Genomic DNA, 8,576 nt, shown 5'->3' with positions numbered 1-8,576 from the left:
AGCTTTTGACCAACATTGTATCAATAAGTGTGTGCATTTGATATCTTTGGTATTGTAATTATGAAAAATTTTATCAAATCATTATTGGCCAGTGCCCAAAACAGTTTGTAAAATTTTTTGTGAGGAGCATGGGGGCTATGTAAGTAGGCTGTTTAGGTTTTCTTATTGGTAACGCCACGTGGCTCTCTGTATGAAAATCACTGGCTGTGCTGTGTGCAGTCTGTGGCTAGTTTGCATTGTTGTGTGCCATTGTAGTGTTGGGCAGCTGGATGTTAAAAGCGCGTAGCGTTGCGCAGTTGGAGGTGAGCCGCCAGCAGTGGTGGATGTGGGGAGAGAGATGGCGGAGTTTTGAAATTTGTTATACTGGATATTATGAACTGCTATATATATTATGACTATTAAGGTAAATACATTGTTTGTTCTCTATTAAAACATTTCATTTGCTAACTATCCCTATCAGTAGTTAGTGACTTCCGTAGTTTGAATCTTTTATTTAGCTGGCAGTAGTGGCGCTCGCTGTATTGCAGTAGTTCGGGTAACGAAGATTTTTGTGAGGTAAGTGATTTGTGAAAGGTACAGGTTAATGTTAGTCAGGGCCATTCCTTTGTAGGGATTTCTGAAAGTCAGATTGCGTTGCGCTAAAAAATATTGTGTGTCAGTTTAAGCACAGTCTTCTATAAATTGTTCAAAGGGGACGTTTCAGCTTATCGCGATTGCTTTTTATCGTATCGCGACATTGCTGCTCGCGTTGGTCGAGATCCAATGACTGTTAGCAGAATATGGAATCGGTGGGTTCAGGAGGGTAATACGGAACGCCGTGCTGGATCCCAACGGCCTCGTATCACTAGCAGTCGAGATGACAGGCATCTTATCCACATGGCTGTAACGGATCGTGCAGCCACGTCTCGATCCCTGAGTCAACAGATGGGGACGTTTGCAAGACAACAACCATCTGCACGAACAGTTCGACGACGTTTGCAGCAGCATGGACTATCAGCTCGGAGACCATGGCTGCGGTTACCCTTGACGCTGCATCACAGACAGGAGCGCCTGCGATGGTGTACTCAATGACGAATCTTGGTGCACGAATGGCAAAACCTCATTTTTTCGGATGAATCCAGGTTCTGTTTACAGCATCATGATGGTCGCATCCGTGTTTGGTGAACGCACACTGGAAGCGTGTATTCGTCATCGCCATACTGGCGTATCACCCGGCGTGATTGTATGGGGTGCCATCGGTTACACGTCTCGGTCACGTCTTGTTCGCACTGACGGCACTTTGAACAGTGGACGTTATATTTCAGATGTGTTATGACCCGTGGCTCTACCGTTCATTCGATCCCTGAGAAACCCTACATTTCAGCAGGAAATGCACGACCGCATGTTGCAGGTCCTGTACGGGCCTTTCTGGATACAGAAAATGTTCGACTGCTGCCCTGACCAGCACTTTCTCCAGATCTTTCTCCAACTGAAAACGTCTGGTCAATGGTGGCCGAGCAACTGTCTCGTCACAATACTTCAGTCACTGCTCTTGATGAACTGTGGTATCGTGTTGAAGCTGCATGGGCAGCTGTACCTGTACACGCCATCCAAGCTCTGTTTGACTCATTGCCCATGCGTATCAAGGTCGTTGTTACGGCCAGAGGTGGTTGTTCTGGGTACTGATTTCTCAGGATCTATGCACCCAAATTGCGTGAAAATGTAATCACTTGTCAGTTCTAGTATAATATATTTGTCCAATGAATACCCGTTTATCATCTGTATTTCTTCTTGGTGTAGCAATTTTAATGGCCAGTAGTGTAGATATCGACCGCCAGGCACTCCTACATATACCACGAAGACACAAAGATACTAAAAACGGAAGCACATCCACTGTTCGTAGTCATGGTGCTAGCTATCCCCACCGAGGTCTGTCGGTCATCCACTTTGGCCACCCGTCGGCAACTGCCGCCGCAAGCGCTGACCTGATGCGCCATTGTAGCGCCCTCAGCAGACAGCGATCACTCACCGAGGTGGTGTACAAAGGCTGACCTGGTTCCTCCTGCACCAAGGCGTCCGCTAACGACTTTGATTCCTGTCGGAAGTGCTTGCTGCCGTGGTTTCTGTAACGAGTTATGACCGTCTCAAGACTCTGGGATTGCAAGAAATTTACTTTCTGAGTTCTGTCGATGAGAAATGCTTCGTCAATAGCAATTTAATTTACCGATCTAAATACTGATATCAGATGCAGTATCCGATTTTATACGCAAAAAATAAATTAATAAACAAATAAAAATTAAAAAATGTAAAACGGACGACATTTGTGATACTTTTATGCTGAAATCATCGAATACCATAAAAAAATCCAGAATTTCACGTATTTTCACGCGGTTTGCCGGAATATCATACTATTTGCGCGACTCTTCTCTATATCAAGCACATAACAATATGCTATCGACCCCCTGCAGAATACAATTCAGAAGACAAAGAATGGAAATTATACCTTTACAGAGCCGATACCTTACCGAGGTCATTAAGTGAGACGTTCTGAAAACCATTGAGTAAAGACAAAATTATCTCGTCTGCGAAGATTTTTACGCGAAGACTCGAAAATAGAGGGAACTGGTGGTTCTACTTGCTTTTTTTTACGAACACCAGTGTCAATGATATAACGGGTTTCAGGCCACCTTTATATTTTAGAAAGTCTACTAAGGTTTTAATACTCGTAATCGTGGGTGTTTCTCATGTCCAGAGAACCAGCCAATGTCTCTTCCACCGATGCAAAAAACACATCACATTGATGTTCTCTGAGCCAAATACAGACAGATAATGTGGTAGGACGGCAGTATACCTCACAGTCGAACAAGAGGCTTCTGGAACTCTCTGTCCTGCTGGACCGACGCCACAAAGACAGAGAGAGAGAGAGACATGTAACGATTTGTCTCAAATAGTAACGAAACTAGGTAATGGAAAGGAAGAAACTCTCGTACCGTACGTATATGACAATCGACAACGAGCGACGTATCGGAAATACTCCTTCATGACGACTGTGGCTCTGGAAATATCAATTTCCAGCACAAATCTGTATCCTCCTTATAACTTTCTTCGCACATGTCGGAACACTGACCATACTAACTATACACTCCAACAAATGCGCATTATTTACAGTTGCACTACGTCCGAAAAATTATGATATGTCCACACTCGCACCAGCTGGGTGTTATGTCGTAAGGCCTGCTATAGCTTCTCAATAGCATAACTCTCCCGCTACATGGTCGTTCTCACGTATTTGTCGTGGAATAAAGGGCTTAATTATAATTAAAAAGCCCTCACACCTGTTCTTTATGTAACGTGAGTTCGTGCACAATAGTCGGCATAAGCCAGGACAGATAGAACTGATATGGTTAATGTAGAAAGAGCACCTTAGATAGGCCCAGCTAACTTCTACGAAAACATCACCTCAGCCCCCCCGCCCCAGACCTCACAAGATGTCTCGATTCCGTCACCTCCACGAAATGTTTTAATATATAGGTCTTCCAGCTAATCAGAGTGGAATTCAGGTGTTCTGCTCTTGGGATGTGGTAAAAATGGATCGGTCTCCAGATTTCATGATGAGTACTGCGTCATCATACATTGATGTGATAGTGGCTATTGGTGCATTCCCATATAATCAGTCCTTGCGATATCGCTGGAATGATCCCGTTTCGCCGATCGGGGTGGCACTACAGTCTGGAACCGCGCGACCGCTACGGTCGCAGGTTCGAATCCTGCCTCGGGCATGGATGTGTGTGATGTCATTAGGTTAGTTAGGTGTAAGTAGTTCTAAGTTCTAGGGGACTGATGACCTCTGAAGTTAAGTCCCATAGTGCTCAGAGCCATTTGAACATTTTTTTATCCCGTTTCAATGGATGGTGTATATGTTGGAGTCCAATACTGGTCTGCACCATGCTGTTTGAAACACTCGGTGGACAGAGAGAGGAATGGAACGGAATGGTTTTTATATAGCCAAACGAACAAGTAACTACCCTGCCTCCTTCGCCCACATTTTTATTGTATGTTCCTCCATTTTACGAATTTTCCAGAAAGTGTCGCTACTTCATTCTATTTTCCTAACTTTTAGGTATTTAGGAAATTGTACCAGATTTTTTTCCGTAATTTCAACGCATGCCAAAAAAATTTTTTTACGTCGCTGCTGAATCTATTTCATAAATCTTTTATGGATACCGATAACCTTAGCCACTGTGTTATGCTTACTAGAGATATGTCCATGTTACTTTCATTTAGGTTGAACATTCGACGTCTTGCATCATTTCCTGGTTTAGTACTGTACCTAATGCCTTTTAGATATGTATAAATCTCTCTGCTCGTTAACATTTGCGCTGTCCATCACTCAAGCGATTTCTCGTGATTCTGTGTAGCCACTGTTTTATACCGCATGTTAGTGCTCTTTCCTGTTACGTGAACCGATCACTACATGTGAGATTCGTGGTAAATGTGATATTGTCTGACTCGTTATGGACAGGTATATGTGGAGGAGTTTACAAATAGAGCAAAATTCGTGGTGGAATTCAGTACACAGCTGGTGCTGTGTGTGTGTGGTTCCCTGAAATATGCATGCTTTTTATCCTCCTATCCAGATTTAAATTTCGTATTACAATAACAGCACTCAAGAAGTACAACTTGCTTTCTTATAACTTATATGTACCATAGTAAGTAAATAGCTACAACTATTCAAACTATACTAGATTCAGTTACCATGTCCCATCTGATCTAAAAAGTATAAGGAAGTGGATGTTTCATTAGAAAACAAATAATTATCAGTACGAAAGATACAATTACTTGATAACTATTTCAATGATTGTAATTTCTGATAATTAAACTGATAAAAGAACCCCTTATCCAAGTTAGCAGTGCTCCACCATTAGTAATCGTTTATCTATAATGGTCATTAGCTTCCTACTGTAATCTACAAATACAGATAGTGTTATTGTGAGCCAGTTGTTGCCTAAACGTATTAATGCCACTCCTGTGTAGTTCATGTCAAATCACTGGCACATTACTTGCTAAATCGTGCTACTGTCTTGTATCTTATCAGTGAAACAGAATCTCAGTATCAAGTAAATCCAAATTGTTAACTTTCTTTATTAACCACTCTAATACTTTGTACCATTTTTCCTATTTAGGCTAGCGACCGTTTGTTTTTACGTAATTATAGTTTGATTGATTGTCGATTCCCATTTGTTCTACTGCTGACCCTTTTCTATAGAAATCTTTAGAGAAACAAAAATAATCCAAAACCTTTCCATTACACGCGATCGCAGTCAAATAAGTACCCTTTCACAGGAGTAATATTATCAGAATATTGCTAATTTAGTAGTTGCCAGTAGTGTTATAAGGTTAACACTATAGTGTTCTCAGGGAAAAACAAAGATGGTTCAATCATATTCCAATAAGAGGTAGTCCTTTTCCATTTTCCACTACATTCCTGAAACAGAACAATGCTTCTAGGTCGTGAAGGATGAATAAATTAGTCGTCTTCGGACGTTGTTGCACGAAAATACGTGCAGTGCATTTGAGCAAAATCAAATGGCTCTGAGCACTATGGGACTTAACTTCTGAGGTCATCAGTCCCCTAGAACTTAGAACTACTTAAACCTAACTAACCAACGGACATCACACACATCCATGCCCGAGGCAGGATTCGAACCTAGCGGTCGCGCGGTTACAGACTGTAGCATCTAGAACCGCTCGGCCGCCCGGCCGGCCGCAGTTGAGCAGCTCCTTAGGTTTGTATGAGTGAGCAACATTCGCACGGGTGTTGAAACGACCACCATCTCACTGAATCATTAATCTGAGAGCTGGACTTATGCTCATCCACCGCGTTATCGTGGTTATTACCGCTTCTATAGAATAACTCAACTCAATGGATTATTGACACGTCGCATTCAGATGCAGTAGGGAAAAACAACACCTCAAATTGACCTTTGTGCATGAAATACATAAGCAGAATGACAGTTGCTTATTACAATGCATCCGAGACTACCTTACATATTGAAATACGAATCATAAATTCACGGTTCTAAAACAATGTCGACACAGAAATTTGTTTCTGTATACGGTAAGCCACAAAAATTAAGTTGTCTGGGTGGTACTATTTACTATGCGGTGAAGATGCATCGGGGATACCTCACTTCGGCATTTCAATTAGAACATTAGGTCAACGTAAATAATAACAAGCAATCACTCACTAGGTTACACAGCCTCAACACATTTATTATTCAGATCACACCTTGTCCCTATGCACATGGTTGACTTCGTAACTGATCTACTATGTCGTTGATTGTAATAAGCAATCATTAAATCATCGAACCTCTAGAAATTTTTCAAAATCTTTCAGTGAATCGTCACACACTAGAAGGGGACGACTCAAATGAAGTTGTCGGATGTGTATAAGAATGAGCTATAGTGCAAGTCTAGGAAGGTAATAAAATAGTGGGCATAATTACTGTCACTCTAACTATTCGGACAAATATTCAGAGACTGTTAGTTTATAGCCAAAATAAAAACAACATGGATAGCTGCTTGAGCCGGGAGGCTGTTCACGAGAGACATGGATAGCCGGTTGGTGGGGATAGGGCTTTAGGTCGAATTCCTCCCTATTGGAGTAGCTACCCGGGTAGTAACCGACTAGCTGTGGGTGAGGCTGTCTGGTGTGCTGGAATACATCCTGAATGGTTAACTTACGTCCTGTAGCTTTGTTATGCCACTAGGACCTCTTTATAATTAAAAAAAGCTACAGCGATAGATTACAAGTCCCGTCTTCATTAACAGGAAACACGTGTATGATGATATTCGAGCAGGTAGATAGTTGGTGACTGCTGTGTACTGAATCTTTGTGTATGCGTCAGACACATGGACAACAAACCTTGGAGTGATAATACTAAATACCTATGAGCGATGAATCTACACTGAAGCGCCAAAGAAGCTGGTAAAGGCATGGGTATTGACATATTCGGATTCTCTCCAGTTTCGTTTGATACGCCGACTGCTGTTTCCTTCATGAACGTTATTCTTGTTATTCCGTCTGTTTACAGGAGGTACCTCTGCTTGTTGCCACCCACAGCTCTGTCATCCCAATGATCCATTTGGTATTATTATTATTATTATTATTCCTTCTCACGTTATTACTGTACTACAGATTGCGAAAGTTTCCGCCGTAATACCTCCTCTTATCTTGTGCGTTGTGCATTTTGTATGTTATATCCAGTCCTTGTAGTATCCTTTTAAATGCTGAAATATTGTTTAAACTTTCCTGTCAGTAACTGTTGCTAACTGAACGGCAGTTTCATGAAACAGAAACGAATAATTTCAGCCGGCCGCGGTGGTCTAGCGGTTCTGGCGCTGCAGTCCGGAACCGCGGGACTGCTACGGTCGCAGGTTCGAATCCTGCCTCGGGCATGGGTGTGTGTGACGTCCTTAGGTTAGTTAGGTTTAAGTAGTTCTAAGTTCTAGGGGACTTATGACCTAAGATTTGAGTCCCATAGTGCTCAGAGCCATCCAATAATTTCACTGCTGCTACACGGCTCATCAAAAAACTGGTTCTTCTTAACAAGTGATTCGAGAAGTCTCACAGGGCTCTTGAATCAAACGAGTCTACACTGAAATGCCAAAAAAGCTGGTATGGGCATGCGTTCTCAAATACAGAGATAAGTAAACAGGCAGAACACGGCGCTGCGGTCGGCAACGCTTGTGTAATGCAACAAGTGTCTGGCGCAGTAGTTAGATCGGTTACTGTTGCTACAATGGCAGGTTATCAAGATTTAAGTGAGTCTGAACGTAGTGTTATAGTCGATGCACGAGCGGAGGGACACAGCATCTCCCAGGTAGTGATGAAGTGGGTATTTTCCCGTAAGACTATTTCACGAGTGTATCGTGAATATCAGGAATCCGATAAAACATCAAATCGACATCGCTGCGGCCGGAAAAATATTCTGCAAGAACGGGACCAACGACGGTTCAAATGGTTCAAATGGCTCTGAGCACTATGGGACTTTACATCTGAAGTCATCAGTCCCCTAGAACTTAGAACTACTTAAAACTAACTAACCTAAGGACATCACACACGTCCATGCCCGAGGAAGGATTCGAACCTGCGACCGTAACAGTCGCGCGGTTCCGGACTGAAGCGCCTAGAACCGCTCGGCCACCAGGGCGGCGACCAACGACGACTGAAGAGAATCGTTCAACGTGACAGAAGCGCAACCATTCCGCAAACTGCTGCAGATCTCAATGCTATCAACGTCATCATGCGAACCAACGAAACATCATCGATATAGGCTTTCGGAGCCGAAGGCCCACTCGTGTACTGCACGACACAAAGCTTTAAACGTGTTGCCTGGTCAGACGAGTCTCGTTTCAAATTGTATCGAGCATATGGACGTGGACGGGTTGGAGACAACCTCAAGAATCCACGGACCCTGCCTGTCAGCAGGGGAGTGTTCAAGCTGGTGGAGTCTCTATAACGGTGTGGCGCGTGTGCAGTTGGCGTGATATTGGACTCCTGATAAGTCTAGATATGACTCTGACAGGTGACACAT

The sequence above is a fragment of the Schistocerca cancellata genome, chromosome 8 (genome assembly GCF_023864275.1).
Source record: "Schistocerca cancellata isolate TAMUIC-IGC-003103 chromosome 8, iqSchCanc2.1, whole genome shotgun sequence".
NCBI classification, from domain to species: Eukaryota; Metazoa; Arthropoda; class Insecta; order Orthoptera; family Acrididae; genus Schistocerca; species Schistocerca cancellata.
Note: the sequence above shows the minus strand (reverse complement) of the source record.